Source organism: Lissotriton vulgaris, chromosome 10 (assembly GCF_964263255.1).
Source record: "Lissotriton vulgaris chromosome 10, aLisVul1.2, whole genome shotgun sequence".
Taxonomy (NCBI): domain Eukaryota; kingdom Metazoa; phylum Chordata; class Amphibia; order Caudata; family Salamandridae; genus Lissotriton; species Lissotriton vulgaris.
Window position 1 is genome coordinate 505,955,576 of NC_141698.1, and position 26,800 is coordinate 505,982,375.

The window sequence follows — 26,800 nt, forward strand, 5'->3', positions numbered from 1 at the left end:
GTGGTGATAGGTGAAGTTCCAATTTCAGAAACCTAGAGGCTTCCCACCTCTAATAGAGGCATGGAAACTGCAAGTTTGGTGGGGCAGGAGATCCGCCAATTTATGGTGGACCTGCCACTCTGCTAACACTAAGGCCTTGATTATGAGGGCTTTATTAAATTGTGACGCTTGTGCAACCCCTCTTTGCCAAGGTGTGGCAATTACGTGTGAGCCAGAGATTTTTGCCCCATCTGGGTTATCCTCAGGTCATTCCTCAGAGGCACTCACAATTGAGACCTTAGTGGCATTCAGTGTATAGCCTCACATACAATATTGATCAAGCTTCGTTTTTGCTCTCTTTGTATTTTGTGCTGAGGTGCCCACGATTAAGGGGACAACTGAGCCAGGTCAGTGTGAGATGTGATGATCAATAGTTATGTTTTTTATTTCATTATGTTGGAAGCATGGGTGCGAGGTGCAAAACCAATGTTGTCCTACGGCAATCTACACCTGACACCTTTTCATGGAACTAAACAGATACTCACATGTCTCCTGTATTGAATTCACATCCTTGCCTATCAGTAACTATAATAAATTAGTTTTACAGAACTCCTGTTGTAAGTGCACCTTTGTATTTGGACAATGGTTCAACATCATCTGGCGTACAGAGCTGAAAAGAAAATAGTAACTTCCAGCTTTCCACAAATCATCCTCAGGATAGGAAAGTCCAAAATGGAACTCCACCCTGAATTCAATGAGGTCAGAGAGGATGGCCTCTGATTAAGATGAGACATAAACATTTAGCTTTCCCCAAATTAAAAGAATCTCTGGACATTTGATAAAACAGATGCCATTTTTAATACTTAGATGATCCATTAGAAGCAACTGTTGAAGTGATATGACTAACCATACAATTCCTTACCATACTGTATCTTACCTTATCTTACCATACCATAGTTTACCCTATCGCACTATGCAATACCATTCCATGCATAACATACCATACAATACCTAACATCTCCATAGTGCATTGTATCATACCATCCATGACTTGGCATACCATGTAATGCCACACAGTACCATCCCATACTATGCCATACCATACCATACTTCAAAATGCATTTTTTCAACATAGATTCGGCAATGCATATTAATCAGCCAGGTGCCACTACTTTCCTCTGTCGTACATGGCCATAGTATGTTTCTTTGTTGAATTAGACTTAATAAAAATTAAGAGGGAGTAATGATTATCGGGCATTAAATAGTTATAAGGAATGAATCCGTTGGAAATCTATATACAATAAGGAACGTAGCACTCAAAATACTCTGCTACTTATACTGAGTTAAAAGGGAAGGGCTGAACTTAGCTCTCTTGCAGGGAAAGTAATCAGACTGCAGTGAACAAATTAGCACTAATTGTAAATTTAATAGTGTTATTACCTGTTTCCGGGTGACCGGAAGCTATTAAATATTTTCTCTTCCTGCCACCGCCAGTTGTTAGTGGCTTTGCACTCTAACCCACCTGTATTAATCTGAACCAATACATATCAGCAGGTAATATATTAAGGTCCTGATTACGAGTTTGGTAGTCCATAGGACCGTCAACCCTATGGTGGTGGTCGACCACTGCAGCACTGCAGGACTGCACGCAGTATTAAGACTGCGGTGGTCGAACCGCCGCGTGACCACTGTGACCACCACTGATCTACCACAAAGCATATTTCGAGTTGCATCACCACAACCTTTTCATGACCGTGAGCCCGCCACGAAAAGGGTGGCAGTGAGGCGACTAAGGGGACCCTAATAGGGCCTCTTGCTGCCTCAGGGCCTATGGGGTGCATGTAGGAAAACACATGCTTGCCCTGCCCGATTTGCACCCACAGTTCCTGCATGGTGTGGCATGATTTATCTTCTGTCATTATTGTTTAGTTTTGGGATGGTGTAAATGTGTATCTATTTCTGCCTAAAAGAATAATTCCCCCAGAAAGTATAAAATATGAGTGATGGGTATAAATAAAAGTACCTCATCAGGTTTCATGAATTTGCACTTGGTCTTCATCAAATAATTGTCATATCAAGACTTGAGGGTTTGGGCATTCTTTTTTGTTTGAATAGTATAACCGTCCAGCCCCCCCCTCATTCCCGCCAACCTAACTCCTTTGTTTACCTACATCATGCAGGAAGGCGCAGGCGTCGCTCTGAGAGTGGCGGTCTTCGTGGTAGGCTCTTCTCTAAACCTACCAGACCACTGCAGTCAGACCACCACAGGACTGCCCCCCAGACCAGGAATAAACTCCTGGACTGGTGGGCAGTCGCAAACGGCTTTGGCGGTCCTACAGCAGACGTCGCGTTACACCATCCTCTGTAGGACCACCAAACTCGTAAACAGGCCATAAGTGTTCTTGATAAAATTATGTTTTTTACACAGCAATCTAACAAAAACAAATTGGGGTTGATTTCAATGGCATGTGTGCAAACGCTTAGATAATAGGAGGAGAGGATGTGGCCTAACGGCTAGAACGCCCAATCTCGAAGCTGGGGAACTGGGTTCAGGCGACCTCGAAGCTAGGGAAACCAGGTTCGAGTCTCGACAGGGATGCTCATCCTGTAATACTGGGCAACTCACTCAATCTACCTGTCCCTAACAAAATGAATGTGTCTGTTTGTAACGCAACTGGTGCTCGTGTAAAGCGCTCTGATGCCTTCGAGACGAGTTCATGCTATATAAAACCCCAATTTTGTTTTATACAAAACCTCTTTTGTGCAACAAATCAAGCTAAACGTTCAGATTGTTTTCTCGCTGGAAGACATTGTCCTGATTAGAAATGATTTGTGTCGCTGTAACAGGGCAGGGTGACATTAAATCTGGTTCTGTGTTGCTGCTGTGAGTGTGCAATCCACAGCTCGTGACTGATAAAAGAAATTGACTCTGACACTCATACAGATGCAAATCGAGACATCTTGGCAAATGGTATGTTTAATGTTCAGGATAAACATCTATTTGGAGAAAGGCAGCTTTTTTCTCTCTGAAAGTGACCAATATCCCATGGATATCTGATTTATTATAGATAAACGGAAACAGACGCAGATAAAGACCGCCTGAGCCTTCCAGTGTGCCTATTTTTACATCTGCTTATCCTGTTAAAGGCCAGACGTATAACTCCTCGGCACTCAGAGCACAACATGAAATTGCTCAATTGTGTGTAATTCCACGTAATGCTCGCCCAGGATCGGACTGGGACAGAAAAAACACCCAGGCACTGAATTAAAAGAGGACCGCATTAGCGAATCAGATAGCTAGAAAAGTGGCCTATATTTGCAAAGCAGGGCACTTTTGAACTTGGAAAGAGAAGATGGATACGTTTTTTGCAGGGTATGAGAGCCTGTATGCATTTGCGTTTCCTGCAGGGTGCCAGGATGTGGGTGATATCTGAGAAATCAACAGTAAACAAGCATTTACAATGCAATGGTCTCGTCTTTGTTAAAGTTAGAGCTATTGGCATTGCTTGTTACATTATTTTTGTTTTTGTTTTTAAAACATATAAATGGCATTGTCATTTACAATGCCAATAGCTTAATCTCTCGCAAATGCGAGACCTATTGCATTTGCACCCACACACAGAGCCACCCACACAGAGCCACCCACAGAGCCACCCACACAGAGCCACACACCCATACCGGGCCCTTTGCAAGTTCACACCTCTCAATAGTTCTTTTCATCCCATCCTTACCTGCCGTGCCCTACCCAGCTTTCAGAGCAGTGTCCGCGTGTGCTAATAAGTGACTTCAGGACTAGGGCGTGCCAAATGCGGATAGAATTATGGAAAACAAGCCTTGGCAAAGCCAAGGCGCGTGTTTAATGTACTAAGGCATGGAATGTTAGCACATTGGAGCGAGATACATAGGCGGGAATCAGCAGGCGCGAGAGACTTGTAAAGTAGTCCCACCTGCAGTTCAATGTAAGCGTTCAAGGAAAGGCGGAAGGATATACTCAAATAGCCAACAATATTAGGTGAGAGGTCTGTACCGCTGAAGCTGATTGGGTAAATCTCAAGCCAATGACTGAAAAAGATTGGTTGTAAGAAAGCCAATCGCTGAAAGGGGTGGACCTGAAGCCACCTGTATGTATATTATTAACCCCTTGCCTGCTGATGACGGAACCGCTCCATCATCAGCTGCGGTGGCGCTGTGCTGATGACGGAGCAGTTCCGTCATGGCCCACTCGGAGCGCCTGCGCGGTGCGAATTCCCCGCCTGCGCTGAGCGTTCCATTGAGCGGGGCGGGCCATGACGGAACCGCTCCGTCATAAGCACAGCGCAACCGACGCTGGTGACGGAGCAGTTCCGTCACCAGCATGCGGCCGCTGCGCGGCGGCCCCGCCCCCTTAGCACTGCGGCGGAATAGTCGCCGCAGTGAAGGGGTTAACAAAAGGCCACTTGACAACTGCGCTGTCAAAACCCAGATAGATAAAAGTCCTAAAAACAGAAGGAACCTGCCCAGAGTTTCCCCAGGCATCTCTGCGTCCAGTGAACCCCAGCAGCATGGCAGATCTCAGACAGGAGGCATCTTCGAAATACATGAGGTGGGGTGACTGTATTGGTCCCTCAAGATTTATTAACCAACAGTGCACCCGGGGAAGCACCAATGTTTACAATACAGCACCTTCAGGAGTTCAAGAGTTACTCAAACTTAATGAGGAGAACGGATGGCGTGTCTGAATCCATGGGGCAGATACAGGGGCAGTTAGAGGGAACTTTGAGGAGCAGATGGGGCAGAGAGTGATGGAGCACAGCTTGGAGAGAGCTGACACTCACTGGGGTAGATTAGGGCAGGCACTGGCGGGGTCGGGGGCAGACCGTAGCGTTGGGGCAGCTATGGATGCAAGTGAGGGGGCAGTTAGAGGGAACTTTGGGGAGCAGAATGGGGCAGACATATAAAAGATGTCGAAGTTTACAGCAGAGGAAAGAAGGAACGGAGAAAGAATGAAAGAAGGTAGAAAATAGATGGAAGGAAAGAGCTGAGGGGAGACTACAGGGAGAGAACGTGACAGGAAGAAAGAAAAGAGATAGGAAGTAGTGAACAAGAAAGTGAAAGAAAAAGAAGGGAGAAAATAAATATTTTAAAAGGAAAGAATGGAGTTGAGGCAGGTGCAAGGGGAAATGGAGAGGAAGGAAGGGGAGAAGGAATGAAAAACGGAAAGACCGGATAATGGTGGAAAAGACAACAGAATTGATTAAAGAGAAAAGGAAAAGAACAAAGATGTAAGGAAATGGAGAGAAGAAAAAGAATGGCGTAAATGGAGACGACAATAAAGAAGGGAACTTGGGAGAAGGAAGAAAATGGCAAAGAAAAAATAAATAAACTGTAACAAAGTGGAAGGACAAGAGATGAAATGACGGAGAAGAGAGGAAGTGAAGAGAAAATAAACGAGATGGGTTACACAGAAGAAGATATAATGAGGAGGGGATGAACAGTGAAGAATAAGAGTGAGAAAGTAAAAATCGAGCGAGATAAGGATGAATAGCAACAAGGACAGGAACCACGGGTGATGATAGAAAAAAAGAAATCGAGGGGAAAAAAGTAAGAATGAAAAATAAACACTCAAAAGATAGATTGAAGAGGGGTGGGTCATGTTTTTTTAAATTTTTAAGTTGTGATCAGGGTAATGAGGAGCTGAGAGGCAGTAGGGAGGATTAGGGAAGGGAGCTGGGCAGCTGGAGAGTAAACTAGGCAGGAGCAATATGTCAGAGACTAAGAAACCATTTGAGGGACGAGAAAGGATCAGAAAAGGGGCAGATAAAGGAAGTATTCGAGAGTCAGAGGGAAGCAGGACAGGGGCGTAAATATGTCAGTTTGATGGTGCGTGTGAGGGCAGATGGAGAGGCAAGAGAAGGGCAGTTAGAGGAACAGATATGGGACAGTGGGGACAGAGTGTAAAGAAATGATTCTTAATGGAGCGGATGAGGGTTGGCATTGGCGAGGTCAAGGGCGGGCTGGGGCAGGTGCAGCTGCAAGAGAAGGGGCAGTTAGAAGAACAAATGGAGCAGAGAGTGGAGAGACTGACACTAGGGTACATGAGGGCAGGCACTGGCGAGACAAGGGCAGACAGTAGGGTTGGGGCAGGTACGAGAAGGGGCACAGATGGGGCAGAAAGTGATGGAGCACAGAGTGGAGAAAACTGACACTCATTGGGGTAGATGAGGGCAGGCACTGGCGGGGTCCAGGGCAGAGCGGTGGTTAGGGCAGGTACAGATAGAAGCAAAGGGGCAGTTAGGGGGGAACTTAAGGAACAGATGAGGCAGAAAGTGATCGGGCACAGAATAGAGAAAACTGACACTCTCTGGGGTAGATGAGGGCAGGTACTGGCGGGGTCCTGGGCAGAGAGGGAGTTGGGGCAGGTACGGATGTAAGAGAAGGGGCAGTTAAAGGGAACTTAAGGAAGAGACGGGGCAGAGAGTGGTGGGAGCTGGCACTCAGGGTATACAAGGGCAGGCCCCGGCGGGGTCCAGGGCAGGTTGGGGGTTGGGGCAGGTATGGATGCGAGAAGGGGCAGTTAGAGTGAACTTTGGCGAGCAGACGGGGCAGACAGTGGGGGGGATGACACTGGGGTAGATGCGGGCAGGCACTGGCGGGGTCCAGGGCAGAGAGGGGGTTGGGGCAGGTACAAATTCAAGAGAAGGGGCAGTTAGAGGGAACTTTGGGGAGCAGATGGGGCAGAGAGTGATGGAGCACAGCTTGGAGAGAGCTGACACTCACTGGGGTAGATTAGGGCAGGCACTGGCGGGGTCGGGGGCAGACCGTAGGGTTGGGACAGCTATGGATGCAAGTGAGGGGGCAGTTAGAGGCAACTTTGGGGAGCAGATGGGACAGAGAGTGGAGGGAGCTGACACAGGGGTAGATGCGGGCAGGCACCGGCGGGGTCCAGGGCAGTGAGGGGGAGCACCGAGGGGGGCAGTTAAAGGGACGCTGGGTGCAGGGGTGGCCCAGGGATGCGCTGCCTCCTCCCCCCTCCCTGCTCACCTGGGGGGGCCGGAGGATGAGGTGCACCCGGGGCAGGACCGCCTCATCCCCGCCGGAGGGCCTAGCGGGGGCTCCGTACCTCAGCCATGGCGTGGATCCTGCAGCACAGGCTCTTCATAGGGCTCCTCGGGGAGGGGGGAGCCTGGCCTTGTACGGTGGCCCCTCTGGCCCAAGCCGAGGCAGCATGGCCGCCAGAGAGGGAGAGAGGGAAGGGTATCTGGAGTACCGGAGCAGTTAAGTCATCGCCGCAGCCCGGAGCCGGAGTGCGCCGTGCCGCAGGAGCGCTGTTTTTGGGAAGTGCTGGTGGCACAGTGATCACCGCCGTAGGCTGGGTCCTCCAACTGCATGGTAAAGCAGAGTTCTCTTGGAAGTGTGGACCGCCCCAGCCCCGCCAGGGGGGGGGGGCCTAGGGGGGCTCCGGGAGGCTGTTGGGCTGCACTCCGGGCTCCTGGTTACTTCTCGGTGGAGTCCTCGAGACTGCAGAAGGTCTTGCCTGGGCGGGGCTCCCCTTTCTCACATGGGAGCCCCTACGGGAGGCGGCCGCTGTTTCTCCCTGTCTCGCTCTTCCTCCTCACACTGGGCACCATGAGGCTCTCCCTTGCTCTCGGGGGCCCCGGGTGCAAATGCCGCTCTTGTGCTCATGGGGGCGAGCCTCCTCCCGGTCACAGGAGCGCGGGGTGTGCTCCCGTCCGCTTCCTGTTTTCCCTGGCTCCTCCAATCGCAGCGCGGCGCTGGGTCCAATCCCAGGGCGGCGCTGATGATGACATCGCGGGGTGTCCCGGGCCGGCGATATCTCTTCGGGGCAAAAAACGAGGGGTAGGCTCCCTCATGAGCGATAACAAACAGCGGGGTGGGCACCAGCTGTAACTACAGCTGCAGTCGCGGGGTAGGCACCCGCGCAAATTAAATAATTAAAGGAGCGGAGTGGCGTCAGTATCCATAACGAGATAAGCAGGGTGGGCACCTGCTAGTAACAAACATGCAGAGATGCGCAGAAACGCTCTCCTACCCCCCTCCCTCCCCGCCCAGTACAAACACACTTCTGAGATGTGCTGCTATCGCCTGTTGTCTGCTCACGCTGCCTGCATGCGCCAGTTGGCCCTCTGATTGGTTAATAAGGATCATCAATGGTAGTGTTTATTTGGTAGTTGTCAACCAATCAGAGAGCCGACTTGGGCATGCAGGCAGCGTGATGGGGGCGTGTTTTGGAATGAGGACGTCACGGAGAGAAAGAAGCTAAAAAACACACACCCGAATCCAAAAAAGACGGGGCTTAAATGGAAAGACAAACCTCTTCTCCAATGGCTGGCCAGCATTCAGGAGGCCAGCCAATGGAGAAGAGGGGCGGGTTCAAGCCATCATACTAAGAAACATAAAATCTCACCTGTGAGACTGCGCAAGCGCAGCCTTCGCTAGCCGAGACCTAAAAACGGTCCACCTGACCATAAAACAGGCCCACAAACAGCCCCAAAAAATAACCCACACTCACCTGTGAGACCAGCTTTTCGGACACTGCCATATTACCCAATAAGCCTGTCTGACACATCATTATGTTCTATGAATTCCTAGTTGACCAACCATGGCTCATGTTATGATATACAATACAATACAGAGCAAAACATACAACAGAGAGCACCTAAAGGACCAACTTATCACACTCACTAATTATTTTCTAAAGTAAATCAACACTTTGGTTCGTTCCCTTATAAGGATGAGCTACAGAGACCCCTTGCTAACCTTGGGCATTCATAAGAGCTCCTTATAGGCCAGACAGGGTCCCAATTAATCTTTTTAAAAACAATGTGGCATTCTGGGCTCCCTTTGCAAATGTAATAAGGGCTGCAGTGAAAAGCAACCTTATAGATTCATCATTGTAACCCTTTATAAGAAAGATGATCACAACTGCCGGGCATGTTATCGTCTAATCTCGTTGATTGATTGCACTGTAAAGATCCTGGGGCCTCATTTCTGAGAAATGACGCATCGCTGCGTGAAAGCAGCGATGCGTCACTTCTCAGTGCGCACTCCTTGCGACATTTCCTGATGCGTCATATTTAATGTATGATGCATCATGTCGCAAGGAGTTACACATACGTCAGTATTTCTGACGTATCTGTAAGCGCAAAAGTGACGCATTGCTGGAGTGTGTCACAAAAGTGACGCAACTCCAGCAATGCGTCCTTTCACATGGGGCAAGCCCCATGTGAAAGGGCCTGCGTCAGTCTTACGCCTGCTGTGAGGCAGGCGCAAGATTTTTATGCAAAGGCGTCCTAAAAGTGACGCCGTGAAATCTCATAGATTTCACTGTCATTTCTATGATCCTTCCTTGCGTCAACCCCCCCCTCTTGCATACATTATACCTGGCGCTAGTCAGACAAAAATTCCCTTTGGGTGAAAATGGCAATAGTACAAAAGTACTCCTAAGCATACAAACAACAATTTACAATGAAGCAATGTAGATAAACGCGGTACAACCTCCCTATGTGAAAACACTCTCAAAACATTTCAAATTAAAAAACAGTTTATTAAAAAACATCACATTAAATAAAAACAGAAATTTGGGAAACATATAAGGACGGTGTAATAATCAATACAAACAACAACATTCAATAAAAAGGAGTGTACAAGAAGGTAAGGGTGGAAACCATTCACAGAAAGACAACAAATTTGGTTTCCCCTTTCGTGTTTTTTCTAGATTCACTCCTTAGGCGTCGACGCGTTTCAGCGGTGTAAGCATATTAATCCGCCTTCATCAGGACAGTGAACAATATAGTTTCCCAAATAGATTCTGTAAGTACAATAAATCCAATTTTAGGTTTACCAAGTTCATGACGTTAGGTAATCAGAAAATCGCAATATTTAAAAACATTCCAATGTGATTAACTCATTGTATCGACATATTTACATTGCTTCAGAGACAAACTACACATATACCAAACATCTTATCAGACTTCCTAACTTACATAGTTAGATAACAGCAACTCAATAATTCCATTTTTTTCTTTTCTACAGCAACCCCCGAGTTTATTACTGTATACATTTTCAGGCTTAGTCTAGACTTCAGGAACTGTTGGCCTTCTTTGTAAATACCATATTAAAAGATTTTGGAGAAGCAGAGATGGTGCAAGATAGATAGCATTGGTACATCACCTACCTCAGATGTATGCGAGGTGTGGCCTATATTGCATGGGGTGTTCCGCCTCCTATGCGCCAAAGCCTGGAATTCGTCCAGCGAATTCTTATTTAAAATTGCGATCAAATACGCATAAAGGTACCTATCAACATAAGGATAGTTTACAGAATAATGTTAGGTTGCCAATTTAAAGGCTGTATTACAGACAATTGTATACCTTGTCATATCTCGTCATTTGCGTTCTGTTTGAGACAATATGTGCTTATTATTAAGCACCAATGTTATTATGCGTTATGCATATTACTTTCTTCCACAACTGCTTATAAGATAGTTGATATTCACTTTAAAATTGAGTAAAGCAAATATTGTATTATTCTCAACATTTTGGTCTCCACTCTTATTGGTAAGTTGATAACCATATACATGGCAGGTTCATTTACTTTAAATCGAGCAGTCATATCAGGTACTTACTCTATAATGTTCTAAAGCGAGAGCACGTCTCTATGGTGGTATACTTCTTCAGTTGAATGACTGTGCACTGTGAAAAATATGTACATAAGTATGAAATATCCACCCGTTCGTTCTAATGTTAATGGAAAACGGAATAGTCTAAGCGGGATACTTACAATCAGTTAAAAATGCTAGTGCGTGAACACGCAGTAGTAAAGAATCACGTTTTCAGCTTCGCTTCTGATTCTGCGCAAATTGGTTACAGGCTGGGTCCCGGGGTTTTAAAACAGGTACCCACTGTCAGGGGAAATCTCCTCTCTAATCCCTAAGAGTTAAGCAAAAAATGGAACGCCGTATTAGAAAAGCGTACTCGCTTCTAGAAGCTCAATCGGCACCTAGCGTGACCCGCTTCCCGCGATCTGCCTACCTTCAATTGTGGGTCGACGGACGTCCTGCGTGTTCATCTACGGATCACCGGCTAGCAGCGTGTAAACGAAATACACGGATTTAAATACCCCGCCTTACGCGGGTGTTTGCTGATGACAAGGCGGGAAAAGAATAAAACGGGAAGAAAGACTACCCGTAATTCTTGGTCACAGACGCTGATTTCAGTACTCAATTATTTTTCTAAAAATGTTTTTCGAAAAGTATTTAAACTGCTCTAGGGATTCATAAGAACATTGTATTTAGGGTTTATATATATAGAGAACCCCATCGTTATACACGAACGGTACAGAGAAGAGTTTTTTTCCCATAGAGCGCGAGAAAAGACCATGATTTGGCATTCACCAGTAAATAAACCTTTAATTCTTTTCGCTACTTAATTTTCTCATTAGGGGGGTAATATATTTTTATCCTTTTTTGACTACTGGTCATTTTCAAGGTCGAGTAGTTGAGTTTTAAAATATGTCAACTCGAAAGATTTGAGAGGTGGAAGTATTGACAATCTGGCAGTTTGGTTATGATGCCCAATAAGTGTAGTTTAGTTACAATATTATGCGCAGTGAGGATATTTATGAGCCCGCATACACATATTACAGTGCATATAGTTGGTAGTTTCATATATTTAACCTCTGACTAAACTCGTAGTCAGGTTCTTTGTGAAAACACTGACACATATTACAGAGCATATAGTTGAAATTTCATATGTTTAAGCTCTGACTCGACTAACAGAAACCAACGGGTCCTAAGTAATCCTAAATGGCTCCAATGATCTTTTCCCATTCCTCTCTGGAATTGAGCCCTCTCTTTACAGTATCTAAAAAAGAGATGTACCACTGTTCTCTCTCTTTTCTCCTAGCTACCAAATTACCACCGCGTTTCCCGATTTTTATCTTTTCCAGTATAGTCCAACCAAAGTCTGAGTCTTTATGGCCATTTTCAATGAAATGCGCTACAATTGGGGCAGTGATTTTTTTCGTTCTAACTGCTGACCTGTGTTCCTGAAGTCTAGTTCGTACCTCTCTTCCAGTTTCTCCTACATAGAATAGGTCACAGGGGCATTTCAATAGATATATAACATTTCTGCTTCTACAGTTGTTGTGAGTTTTACAGGTAATTTTCTTAGAGTTGCAAAAAACATCGGAACCCACAATACACTGGTTACACATATTACAACTTCCACATTTGGTAGTGCCAACGACCTGTTTTCCATCAATAGTGTTTTGTTTTTCAACAGATTCATCTCTGTAAGTGTGGACCAATAAATCACGAAGGTTACTATTCTTCTGAAAGCAGCGATGCGTCACTTCTCAGTGCGCACTCCTTGCGACATTTCCTGATGCGTCATATTTAATGTATGATGCATCATGTCGCAAGGAGTTACACATACGTCAGTATTTCTGACGTATCTGTAAGCGCAAAAGTGACGCATTGCTGGAGTGTGTCACAAAAGTGACGCAACTCCAGCAATGCGTCCTTTCACATGGGGCAAGCCCCATGTGAAAGGGCCTGCGTCAGTCTTACGCCTGCTGTGAGGCAGGCGCAAGATTTTTATGCAAAGGCGTCCTAAAAGTGACGCCGTGAAATCTCATAGATTTCACTGTCATTTCTATGATCCTTCCTTGCGTCAACCCCCCCCTCTTGCATACATTATACCTGGCGCAGGTATAATGTGGCACAGAGGTTTACAAAGTGACGCATCTACCTAGATGCATCACTTTGTAAATATGGCGCAACAAGGCGCATTTTTTACGCTACGGGTGCGTCACAAAAAGTGATGCACCAGCGGCGTAAAAGTGACGCACAGCCTCATAAATGAGGCCCCTGGTGAGGGTAATCCTGGGCAAATTGGAGGGCTGGGCAGAGGCTAGCTCATTTTTCTCCCCTGCCCAGTATGGCCTCTGTCAAGGCTTAGGGAGTGTAGAACAAACCCTTAACCTAACTCTCATCATAGGCAAATATGCCAAAGCCAGGAGAGGGTCCATACATTTGGCATGTATGGACCTCTCCTGTGCTTTTGACCTTAAAATAGGAGCATATTATGGGACCTGATGGAGCAGGCAGGGATTGATCCCCATCTAATTGATCTGGTAAAATGCATGCATTGGAACTCCACAATGAAGGTGCACTTTACACTGCTTGGAGACTGTACAGCCCCAATAAAGGTGACTAGAGGGGTGAGATAGGGTTGCATATTAGCACCTTTCCTTTTTTATTATAAATGAATTCCCTAGACACCGCTATAAGGGCTTGCTGTGACGATGTTCCCAGGATTGGCATGTTGGCAGTCCCTGTGCTGCTCTATGTGGATGATGCAGTTCTTTTAGGTCTGACCGCAAAGGGCCTCCAAAAGCTTCTGAATGAGTTTACTGATTTAAACTTAAGGTAAATCAGCCAAAATCTTTTATCTTGACCTGCGTTCCACAAGTCACAAACGTTTTTTTATTAGGAGGAACACAAACTGAAAAAGCTCCTTTTTTCAACTACCTTGGTATATTATTGGAGGCAAATTGATCATGTGACAGGTTACTTGTCGAAAGGGCTCAAAGGATGCGTACAGCTGAAGATGCAATATTCAGATTTACAAAAAGGTTAGGCCACAAGCTGGTATACAAAATGGTCCAACTTTATAAAAGCAGGTGCCTATCGATGGACACTTATGGAGCCGGAGTCTGAACCTGTACTGCCTGCACAAAACCCAAAGTAGACAAAAATACGTTTTTGTGCAGGCTTCTGGCCATTCCTAAATACTCTTCAAGCTCTATTTCAAATTTGAAACTGGGTATAGGGTTCATGGAGGACTGGATCTCCACGGCACCTCTTCTATTATGGATAAAGCTATGGAGCCCCCCGAATGAAGACTTCTCGCGGAAGGTCTTACTAGACTGTTTAAAATTAGATAACATGACTGCTATTCCATGGTTGGCTTAAGTGTGAAACACCTTCTATAACCTGGGGTATAGTCATTTCCTTGAGTCACCGCAAAGTATAACACCTGCTCTTAAAATGGAAGTCAAGAAGAGCTATAAAGAGCTATAAAGCTATAAAGCTTACAAAGATGGAGTTAGAGTAGAAAAATCTCTTGATATGCCCACAGTTACAAGCTATATGCAGATATCCACATCATTTCTTTGAGTCACTGCAAAGTATAACACCTGCTCTTAAAATGGAAGTCAAGAAGAGCTATAAGGAGCTATAAAGCTATAAAGCTTACAAAGATGGAGTTAGAGTAGAAAAATCTCTTGATATGCCCACAGTTACAAGATATATGCAGATATCCACATCATTTGATATGGAGCCTTATCTGAACTGGATATTAAACCCAGAGCACAGATTTTATCTCACTAGATTTACACTAAATATAGTCCATATCGTTGTGCCTTTCCCAGTAGTGGGCTCCTGGTTTCTCTCCCTCCCACGCTGCCCCTGTAACTGTGTTACTGTTCAATCAACTGTTCATGTTCTTATGTTATGTTATGTTCTTTTGTACTTTATATAACTCTCTCAGATTGCGCTTTTCACCCCTGCCCTTTCACATATGCACTTTAATTCTTACAAAGAGGCTTTGATCTATTTGCAAATCTTAGAATCACACAATATTTGCACTGCTGTTCTCAGTTACATCATTGCTGCTATCAAATTGAGAAGACTATGCATTTTAATAATCATCTGTTTTATGATGCTTTTAGGGTGTTGTTTATATTTTCTGAAGACGTAAATATTTTATGGTCCTATAATGACCTAATAAAGATGAATTTGAATTTCCATAAAAACAAAACAATTATTTAATAATAGGAAATACCTGCAAAACAGAAGAAAAATAAAATATTCTTGAACAAAAGTCCACTCCATATAATTAACATCCTTCTGTCTCAGAATTCTTTGCTTAACTCTTTCATAATATTGGAGAGTCAAGAAGCTCTTAACAATGCTGCCAGCCAATGTGTTTGGGTCCATTCGTGGACTTCTTCAGGGCTTTTTTGTCCATCAAATATATTAAACTTTGGTCCTACAAACATGATATCAATTCATCAAGTCTTGTTTAAAAAATATCATATATGTCAATCCATTACAGTCAAGGGCAACTTGTTATCACATGATGTCTCAAAACCAATAAAGGTGATTGTGAAACGTAATGTTATCACATCACATGTTGTTAATACAGATACTTGTGTTCCATGCTTTCTTGAGTTACCATTGATTGTAATTTTGGGTTATAGAATATTGACGACAAGCATGTATTGGCAGCTGTCACTAGGTGGTTCCATATGCTGAATTTGCCTTTAAATGTTTCACTGGACAGAGTACCTATTGTGAAGGAAGTTCCCCTGCTGTTGGAAAATAAGAGAGAGGGCCTGTGAGAAGTTAGCCTGGCATATGATGTCCACTAGTTCTAGTGGGCACCTTGCACCAGTCTAATCGACCCTTATTGATGGTGGTTGTAAAGTCAACCTTATAGAAAGCTATCCTAGGGGTAGCAGCAATGAGCAGTCTTCAGGCTAAGACTTCAGAGGGCGAATTAAGCGAGTTGTTTTACCAATTATAATCCCTTGAGTACCAAATGAAAGCACACCATACAAGGTATATATCAAATATATATGTATTTATTCTAAACACAACCAACCCCTCTGCACTCTCTATGAGGTCAGAGGTAAAAGTACAATACAAGTTACTTAATTAGCATACAATAAGTTGCACAGTATATGTTTTGACCTAGGGGCCTCACAAACCATATACTAAAATAGTGGTATAAGAACCACTTGAGAATTAGAAAGCAGGCCTGGGGCCTGTGGAATCACTGGGGCTACTCTAAACAACCAAAGGTTAGGAAGTAGGAGGCCCACGGAAGGCACGTGCAGTGACTAAACACAGCTGTGGATTACCACTGACTTTCGATGGGAAACAAACAAGTTGCAAATTTACAATTTAAGGACACTTCTAAATAAACTACGAGAGAACCATTTTGGACTTAGACACTAGGAGGGCCAATACCCTCGAGACTACCAGAGTACTTGTGTTACCTCACCCACGGAAGCCGAGTGCATAGGTCTCTTTTGGTGTCGGGTTTCGTCGTCGATTTCAATGGAGTTCTGCAAAGAAGTGCTGCAGGCGACCAGAGGAAAAGTGTCTGGGTGGATCCAAGGGTGGATCGAAGATCTGTAGAACCTGAAAGCAGAAGGGACAGAGTCTGGGTCATTTGCCAGTGACTAGGGTGGCGATAGGAAGATGCCACCAGATGTCGGGTGATTTCAGGTGAGAAGGTGAAGCTTGCCTCTTCAGCCACGAGGACCAGGAGGCATCGATGACAACCAGAAGCTGGATTCGAGATGTCCCACAAAGGATCTAGTTGACTGCGCTGTTGGTATACGGACTGGACCCAACAAGCCTTGGCAAAAGCAACCCATGCAGGATGTCAAGATTGGCTTCGGTGCAGACCAGCAAGGTCTGAGGCACTTCTCCTTTGCAAGAAAGTTGGAGCAAGCCTAGAGCAACCAGGAAAGCAAGTTAGATTTAAAGAAAAGTCTTCAGGGGGCTCACTAGCCAACAGGCAAGGAACTGCAAAGATGCATTAAGCTGAAATGCAAAAGCCGGGCCCACGGGACACTCGTGGAGTGGGGGCTTCTGAGCTTTGATGCAAATGATGCTTGGGTTTGGGGCTTCAAGCATCCCAATGCACAACTTTGAGATAAAGTACGTGCAGCTTGCAAAATGCAGGATGTCCAGGAGTTCCGGTCCCACGTCTCTCATGTCCGCCACGGGTCTCAGCTTTGCTGTGAGCGAAGGCCGGGTCAAAGATGTCTAGAAGTCCATGTCCTGTGTTGCAGATTCTTTGGGATCCAGTGGGAGCCTTGAAAATGCAGACCGGCAAAGTTGCTGTTGGTGCCTGTTTGAACAGGGTGGTCACTCCTTGACCACAAGGGAGATATCTTCCATCTTCCAGTCGAAATGGAATGTCGAAGGTCCAGGATATATGTTTCAGAATTTTGTGCAGGGTAATCTAAAGTCCTAGGGACTGGGTTCCTATACTTATACTAACTTTAGGGTATGGACTAACCTGGGGAGGGGGTGGTTACACCCCTTCCCCTTTATCCCGTTTCACACCAGAGCTGGGGCTGAGTTCCCCAGCAACCGGTTTGAACTGTCTGAAAAGCATTTGATGAATGTACTCACCCTTCCCCAACACACTAAAGCCTGTCTGGGGAGGTGGTTACACCTCCCTGTGACAGGAAACCTATTGTCCAGGCCTCCCCTGCTGGAGTTTCGTCTAGCAGCAGGAGGTCAGACTTGTGTCTGTGGCTGCAGCATACATTTTGTGATGCTGGGGCTCTTTTAAACTATTACCGGTCAGATATGTGTGTATATGTCTTCTCCCTCTAGAAGGGAGGAATTATACCCCCGCTGCCAGGACTGGCGGAGGGGTAGGATTCCAACGTGTTTGACACCAAACACGACATGTTTTGATAAAGCCAAACCAAAGTTAGCATTAACAGCGAGGATTATAATGCACTTAAGAGTATATGGTATGGCTATATCATAGAACAGCTATAAGGAGATGGTTCCGAAAGCTGCAGAGGGGCTCAGCTCATGCCAGGGCACCCTTTCTCATAGAACTAAGCACTCTGCCTCCAGGATTGTAAAGGCCTGCCATAGGAGTGACTTATAGGTGTATATGTGTCTATATGTATATATAGATATAGGTATACTATATCTAAGTAAGGGGTGATTACACCACCTTACCCTGGCTGTGTGAACAGACCTGTGGTGTAAGTTTGGAAGGCAAACCAGGGGTGGGACAATACATACTACAGCCCCTGGTAGGCCTAGGGAGCGCCTATGCCCTGGGTACCTATGGTACACTATACAGGGGCTCACAAGGGTGACCCAGTAACCAATCTGGTATGTACTGAAAGTACATGGTATCAATTTAGAGAGGGAACAGCTAGGCTGTGGGCCTGGTTAGCAGGGCCACAGCCAGACTAAAGTCGAAAAACCAGAGAATCACAGAAAAAAGTGGGGTTAACCATAGGAAGCAGACCCTACTCTCCTACAGGGCCCTGTACAAATTAGTGCCCTGTACCCCACAAAGGCTTTTGGCAGTCCTTACCTGTTGGAGAAGAACTATACTAATAAGCTGTGTGGGACTGATCAGCAAGGCTTGTATACATTGCCCCATGGCATTTTGGAGGATAACCCTTCCCTGCGAAAATGAGGTACTACATCTTTAAGTGCTTGAATGAACAATAAGTTAATACAGTTGAGATAGCCTGGAACAATTAAATCAGAGTGTGAAATGAAAAGTAAATATATAGACTAGGTTTAAAATGCAAGAATGTATTCTTAAGTTCACAGGCAGTGGAATACAAATAGCTATATTTTTATCTGTAAAGCGTTACCTCGCAATATATCGCAAGTTATCGCAACTCACCACAAAAATAGTGATCAACAATATTTCACTGTGAACCGTGGCAATACAGTAGGGTACAGTAGTGAAACAGAGAGCCCCATCCAGGGCGTTCAATAATGGACATGTGATGTAGCTGTTAATAACGGAAGTGGAAGCCATGAAACACGCTCTCAGCCCGCGCATGCTTCTGAAGAAGAGACTGCTCGAAACGCGTTAAGGCTGGAGACACATGCTGTGATTGACTGGTGTAAGCTGCTGCTGCCTGAATTTGCTTTGGCAAAAGTTTCTCCTGGTACGACTGTGACTCCTTGCTAGGCACCGCCCTGTTTTTTTATGTTTAGCGGCCATCCTGCCACGGAGTCACACCACCACTAAGATTGGGGGCCATGGAGCCCTGATACATGGGGCTCACATCGTAGGACCAAACGCGTGGATTAAAGTTACAGCCGCTACCAGAGGCTCATACAGGGCCTTATTGCATTTATTTTTCAGAACGTTGCCATTCAGGTGTTATTACGGACTCCAACTCCCATGATGCAACAGAGAGCCCCATCCAGGGCGTTCAATAATGGACATGTGATGTAGCTGCTAATAACGGAAGTGGAAGCCACAAAACACACTCTCAGTCCGCACAGCCTTCTGAAGAAGAGACTGCTCGAAACGCGTCAAGGCTGCGGACACATGCTGTGATTGACTGGTGTAAGCTGCTGCTGCCTAAATTTGAATAAAGCTTCTCTTGGTACAAGTGCGACTCCTTGCTTGGCACCCCGTGTTTTTTTATGTTTTGTGGCCGTCCTGCCACAGAGTCGCACCACCACTAATATTGGGGGCCACGGAGCCCTGATACACGGGGCTCACCTCGTAGGAACAAAAGCGTAGATTAAAGTTACAGCAGCTACCAGTGGCTCATACAGGGCCTTATTGCATTTATTTTTGAGAACGTTGCCATTCAGGTGTTATTACGGACTCCAACTCCCATGATGCAACACAGAGCCCCATCCAGGGCGTTCAATAATGGCCATGTGATGTAGCTGTTAATAATGGAAGTGGAAGCCACGACACACGCTCTCAGTCCACGCAGCCTTCTGAAAAAGAGACTGCTTGAAACATGTCAAGGCTGTGGACGCATCCTGTGATTGACTGGTGTAAGCTGCCGCTGCTGCCTGAATTTGAATAAAGCTTTGGGGAAAGCTTCTCTTGGTACGAGTGCGACTCCTTGCTTGGCACCTTTGTGTTTTTTCATGTTTAGCGGGCGTCCTGCTGCGGATTCGCACCACCGCTAAGATTGGGGGCCACGGAGCCCTGATACACGGGGCTCACCTCGTAGGATCAAAAGCATTGATTGAAGTTACAGCAGCTACCAGGGGCTCATACAGGGCCTTATTGCATTTATTTTTTAGAACATTGCCATTCAGGTGTTATTACAGACTAAAACTCCCATGATGCAACACAGAGCCCCATCCAGGGTGTTCCATAATGGACATGTGATGTACCTGTTAATAATGGAAGTGGAAGCCACGAAACTCACTCTCAGTCCGCGCAGCCTTCTGAAAAGAGACTGCTTGAAACGCGTCAAGGCTGCCGATGCATACTGTGATTGACTTGTGTAAACTGGTGCTGCCTGAATTTGAATAAAGCTTTGGGGAAAGCTTCTCTTGGTACAAGTGTGACTCATTGCTTGGCACCCCCATGTTTTATATATATATATATATATATATATATATATATATATATATATATATATATATATATATCAGTGTCACGAAGATTGAAAATGTCCTGGGTACCAACGGGGCTATATACTGTTTCAAAAACAAAAGCCCCAGATCTGATGCGCATTGTGGACAACCCAGCTGAGCTGCATAGCCTAGGCTTAGGCTATGCGTTACAAATAAATGAATGATTGGTCAATTTATTTCAAAAAAAGAGAAAAAAACAATGAGATTCACGTATCACTGGTTCACTGTCACTAGTGTTGTAATATCACATGCCCTATGGGTAGAGTAGTCTAATACATTCTACCATAGTATGCAAGGGGGAGGCTGCGATAATATATTGAAACTGATATTATCTCCTCCCCACTACGGTCCAATAGCAATAATAGACTTTTATCAATGTGCAATATATTTATTTGTAATCAGGGAGCATTTTTCTACTGTTTTAGTAATTACATTCATGCAGTTATAATTGACATAAACAACTCTTTTTATCCAGTTTGTATATAGTGATATGTAATTACTGTAAATATATTTATTGTTGATGGTATTATATATTTTTGTATATGAAATTCAAATCTTTAGTTCAAGTCAAGTCAAGTCAATAAACTTTATTCGGTTGTTCGTTTTGACAACCATAAAAGTATTTACATTACAATTAAAAAAACACATATTCATTTAGAAGAGAGAATTCAATTGTTATTAAAAATCACAGGATTAAAAGTACTAAACTATATCAAGAATTGAAGACCGTTTAAAAGATAGAATTCCTTTAGCAACAGTTATAAATAACAATTCATATATCAGTATTATTATCCTTCCATACTGTTTCTGAATTTAACTGCCAGCTTTAAAAAACTACATATAAACAAAGTGTATTCACAGTTTAGCAGCTGTAGAAAATGTTGTGCAGGACGAAATTGTACAAAATTCAATTTTTTCAAACAGGGTTTCAGGTATAACTTCCTTGGTATAGCATAAAAAGGACAAAAGAACAGAAAGTGTGCCAGGTCTTGCGGAGACTTATCGTCGCAGCCGCAAGCCGGCAACACTTGACCTCGATGAGAGCCCCTAGGAACAGCTAGCAAAAAATGAAACCGGTTAAACCTGAACCTTGTCAGCAAGAAACGGTCATAACTCGACATTTGCCATGTCAGGTAGGGTTCTGTAAACAAAGTGCTTTTAATTAGTATATGGTTACGTACACTTTCTTTTTTTAGTTCACATGATTCCCTTTCCTGCTGTCTTGAGTCAATAAAAGCATTTTTGACCGTAATAAGATCCATTTTAGTGATAGAATCCGGGAATAGAAAAAGTTCAGGGCGGCCTAGATCAGTAAAGCACTTAGATAAGTACTTAAGCCAAGGAACCTCCTTCCTGTTGTCCCATATAAGTGCTTCTCTTAGAATAAGCTTGGTAAGTGGGATATTGTCATTTAGCCAGCAATTCATCCAGCATAACAGGGGATTCACTGCAATTTTATCACATACGTACGGAACCCCCAGTTCTTCATGCACAGAAAAATTTGCTGTACCCCTGGGGACCCTTAAGACCTGTTTTAAAAAGTTATTTTCAACTATCTGTAGTGCATCCAGTGGAACATATCCCCATAATTCACTGCCATAACAAACTGTGGTAATGCTTTTGGCCTTGTAAAGTTGGAGTAGAGCGGCAACTGGGCTATTTCCCATTTTTCTGGAGAAATCCAATATAGCCGCATTTACCCTAGTAACATCTCCCTTCTTTTTTTGGATCACGGGTCCCCAATTTAGTTGACTGTCAAAGAGGACCCCGAGGTAGGAGAATGTGTGGGTTACAGGGATTTCTACTCCAGCTACATTTAAGCGATTTGATTTTTTAAAGCCTTGACCAACCTTCATTATGTAGGATTTGGTGTTATTAATACTTAAATCTCTTGTCTTCATAAAAGAGTAAAAGGAATCTAATAAAATTTGGAGTCCATTTGCCGTTCTGGATAAAAGGACTGCGTCGTCCGCATATAATAGAACCGGCAGTCCTTTTCTACCAATATACGGATAATCTGTGTTGGTGCTTAAAAGGTGCTCTTCCAAGTCATTAATGTATAAATTAAAAAGGAACGGGGCCAGAATGCACCCTTGTCGGACGCCCCGATACACTCCAAAATCTTTAGTCACTTTTAGGTCCTGGGTGTATCTGACATTCGCTTTAGTATCTGAGTGCATATCTTCTAAAAAATTTACTAGGTTTTTATCCACGCCCATTTTTTCCATGACGCCCCAGAGCCTTTCCCGACTCACGCAATCGAAAGCCGAGGAAAGGTCCATGAAGGCCATGTGAATCGTTCCTCTTCGAGCCTTGGTATACTTCCCAATGATAAGATACAAGTTTAGACATTGAGAGATAGTAGAATGTCCAGGCCTGAAACCATACTGGATTGGAGATATTATATTATTTTCCTCTGATCAACTGATCAATCTATTTAAGATGACTCCTCCAACAACTTTTGCCACGGAGCTTATTAGTGATATTGGTCTGTAGCAGGCCGGACTGCTACGGTCTCCTTTCTTGAATATAGGTACAATTGTAGATACCCCCCATGATTTTGGGCATCCACATAACACGGCAGCATTAAGTACTGCTGTAAGTACCAGCGCCCATAGTGCTACAACAAAAGTTAAACATCATACATGTCCATGGCAAGTGCCATTTTTGTGCATAGCTACCCATTAATTGCACGGCATACATTAGTCACAACATATTATATGTAACACCTCATATGATGCTTTTTGTGAACTGGTGGAAATCCGTTCAGTGGTTTTTAAGTTTTTCACTCGCTGGATCTTGTCAAGGAGTACTTGTGAGAGCCAATTTAAAAAATGTCTTTTTTGGGTTGCTGTTATCCTGTGAGACTCTTGTGGGAGCCAGCATGACCCGTGACTCTTGCGAGAGTCCCACAGGCTTTTAAAAGCAATTTGAAAAAAACACTAAGGCTCTAATTATGACTTTTGGAAATGCTGGGGTGGGCAAAATACCACCGCCATGCCCCCACACCATCAAGAGTAGCCGCTGTCCGTCTGCCAGATTACAACTTAAAAGTGGTCTGGCAGATGGGCGGGGTGGCGGTTCCCGCTGCTGTGCCTCTTTCAAGGGTGGCAGTGCCTTTGAAAAAGGCACCGCAATGGGAAGGCCACACATGGTTCCTGCACGGCTTGGACTTTAACGTCCATGCCATGCAGGAACTGCTGTGCATGCAAACAGGGGGGAACATGTTGTGCCCGTGTGTGCATCCACAGAGCTTGTGGCACCAGGGGGCCCTGTAGGACCCCTTTGTTTCTTCCCCGCCATGGTGAAAACCCTGGCTGAGAGATAACTCGTAACATGCTTGTTGGGACCACAATGTTCCACCATACATATTGAGGCCTCTGGACCGCAGCGCTACCTGCAGGAAATGCTGTTCCCTGGTGGTGGTCCCATGGCGGTGTCACCCCCCAAGTCCTAATGGGGTCGATGGACTGCTGGTGCGGCAGTGACTGAACAGCCACCACCGCACATCCATGACTCCATCGGTCCACAGACAGCCAGACTCATAACTGGGGCCTTAGTAGGCTGGGTGTCCATTGGAGCAGGTCATATCCTGTGGCCTACCCAATGCAGCGCACACTTTAGGGTTTGGCGTCTGTGGGGAATTGGACGCAGGTAGTGTGAAGCTGGCTCAACCCCCAGCTGCCTGCTGGGGGTTGAATGCACGCTCTTGAGCTAACTCCGGGGTTTGGAATCACAATAACATATTACTTTACGTACAATAAAATCCTAAAAATATACTAGAAAAACCAAAAGTTAAAGTGATGATATAGTGAGGCATGGTAAAATATCTTACTTTACTTTTAAAAAAACTTCTGCAAATCACTGGAGAACCAAGGGTTAATGTGACATGATAGGTGAAAATGTGAGTTAAAACTTAACATTTGAATCTAAAAAAAACACTGAAATTCACGAGTTATTGTTAAAGAAGTAACTCTAACTTGTACACTCACCATGTACTGCTTATGACCTCTCATATAACATCACTCATTACATGTTCTATGTTATCATAGATAACATCACTGATGGCATATGAAAATGACCTCATTAATGACATCACTTTACATTGTGAGTGCACAAGTTATAGTAATTTCATTTAACTACACCTGTTGAATTTCAGAAGGTTCTTATATGTGGAATTAAGTATAGTACACATATACTTACCTAAATATACCTACCTTGCAGATAGTTTGCCTACCATTTTATAGTGGGGAGATATTTCCTACTCAATATTTTGTGCCAAAACATATAGCAAACCAACAAAGAGAGCACCCAGTTCAGCATATTTTATTTATTTGAAAAGTTTTATATAGCGCTGCTTAGACCCGGGGGTATCAGAGCACTTTACAAGAGGATCAGCGAGTTGCATGTTACATAGTTACATTCACTAAATTAAAGAATCACGGAGGGGGAGGGATGGAAACTCAACGGGGAAACGAGGAAACCAATGTCAGATGACCGGCTGGGTAGCTGACAGCCGAGGGGGGGAATCCTTGGCATGACAGCTCCGCACTGCAGTTCATAAAATACCATTTGAAACCTTTAAAACATAACACATGAATGTGAAACGTCTTAAATATGGATAAATAACAAGTTCTAATTCCATTACTGTATAAAGTATGTTTTCCAGCAGGAAGTCTAAAGTTTCTGGTTATCTAGTAGAAGCAAAACCGGAAAAACACACAAACTCTGTATCTCTTGTTTCACACCACATGGCAAACACGTATTGTTTGGTGCGAAGCCCTTTCCAAATAATGCTGTAGTTATCTGCACAAGTGCAGGCCCGTGGTGAGAGTCTGAGAACATAAACTGGAAACGTGGAAATGTGTGGGTGGTTTCCGTCCCTGGATTGTTTGGACTCTCCAAAGGAATCACGTGATCAGTTATTGTTGGCTTTCCCGTCTTTTAATTTGAAGTCGTTGGAGTTGTGCGCAGAACTATATCATGGAGTGCTGTTAAACGTGTTCTGTGTCACCGTCGGTATGTGGCAGACACGCTGTGATAAAGGACCCTGTTAATTAAAAAAAAGTGGACTTTAGAAATAAACGTTCTACAGATGGGAAAAATACAACAGGACAAATGCGAAATTTTATATTTTATGTATTTTCTCCTGTTCATTTGTTATGTCAACTTATCCTGAGGACCTCTGTATTTTTTGTTAAGAATCTAAGGGCCAGGTTTACTCAAGTTGCCTTGCTGTTTAGAGCCAAACATCATTTGCATTATTTTGTGCACACAAGTTTTTCCTGTAAAGTGCTATATATACCACAGAAAGGCATTCGATGACGACGTAGGAATGCAAAGAAAGAGATGCGGCACGCCCTCTGCGCCATGCAAAACATGAATGTTTCGAAAAGGGCACCAAGCTGCAGAAAACAGACAAAATTCTGTGCAAAATATCAAACCAGGAGAGAGAGTCGGTACTGTTCTGGAGGGACATGCCTGGAGGGGTTTACTGATCAGGGCAGTACTGAGGAGAGAACCTTGAGGAGGAAGATGCAGTTCACCCACGAAGAGGCGGAGAATGTGATCACAGAGCAGGCCCGGCTCCAGGAATTTTTATTTGGGTGGGCCAAGGTTGCATTTGGGCTGGCCACTGCAGGCTTGATTTGCCGCATATATGTCTAGGCAGGCCTGCTTCAAGCCTTCCTTTATGTCTTCTTAGTCTTACAAGGCCCAGTAAAACTCACTCCTTTCCAAATCTATTTCTAAATATTATCACTCTCAAAAAGTGTTTTTTCCATGTAATGTTCCGTTGATGGGAAGAGGAGGTTTCTGAGGTGGGAGTATCAGGCAAGTGACACTTCTCGGGCTCCCTCTGTGCGAGCCTTCAGGGAGAATGCCTCTTCATTACTACCTCCACCTGACCCCAGACTCTGCAGCGCACTCCCTTACAGGCTTGATTAGCCACTACTCCTCTCCAGTGCACCTTATCTCACAGCTGACCTTGGGCCCAGCCCCATATCAGGCACCATCGGCTCCACTTTAATTTTTCCCAGTAAAAACATTAGTAAAATCACCTTCATACTTATAACATTGAATACAGCAGAAAATATAATAAGCACGCACTTTAAAGTATGTTCCACAGTAGGTCTTATGGACCGACTGCTAATTAAATAAACAAAAACAGAAAGGCCATGTCAGCGCTGATGCGGAAGTCTTTTTTGGTGCCACACCAATAGCTTCTTTCTCCGTAAATTCCTTTAATACCACCTTCCAACAGTGCCTCTCATCCCTCCATGACCGCTTTTGACCGCTTCCTCGGATTCCCTCACTGCCACACACCACAAGTGCCCCTCATCTCCCCATAGCCCCTCCCCCTTATGACCTCCTTCTCGGATTCCCTCACTGCCACCCTCCACCAGTGCCCCTCATCTCTCAGTGGCCCCTCCCCCTCATGACCTCATCCTCAGACTCCCTCACTACCACCCTCCACCAGTGCCCCTCATCTCTCCATAGACCCCGCTTTGACCTCCTCATCGGAATCCCTCACTGCCACCCTCCTCCAGCGCCCCTCATCTTTACGTAGCCCCTCCCTCACACACATTTCATTTGTTCTATAGCGCTACTCATATTAGTGTAGGGTGTAAGTAC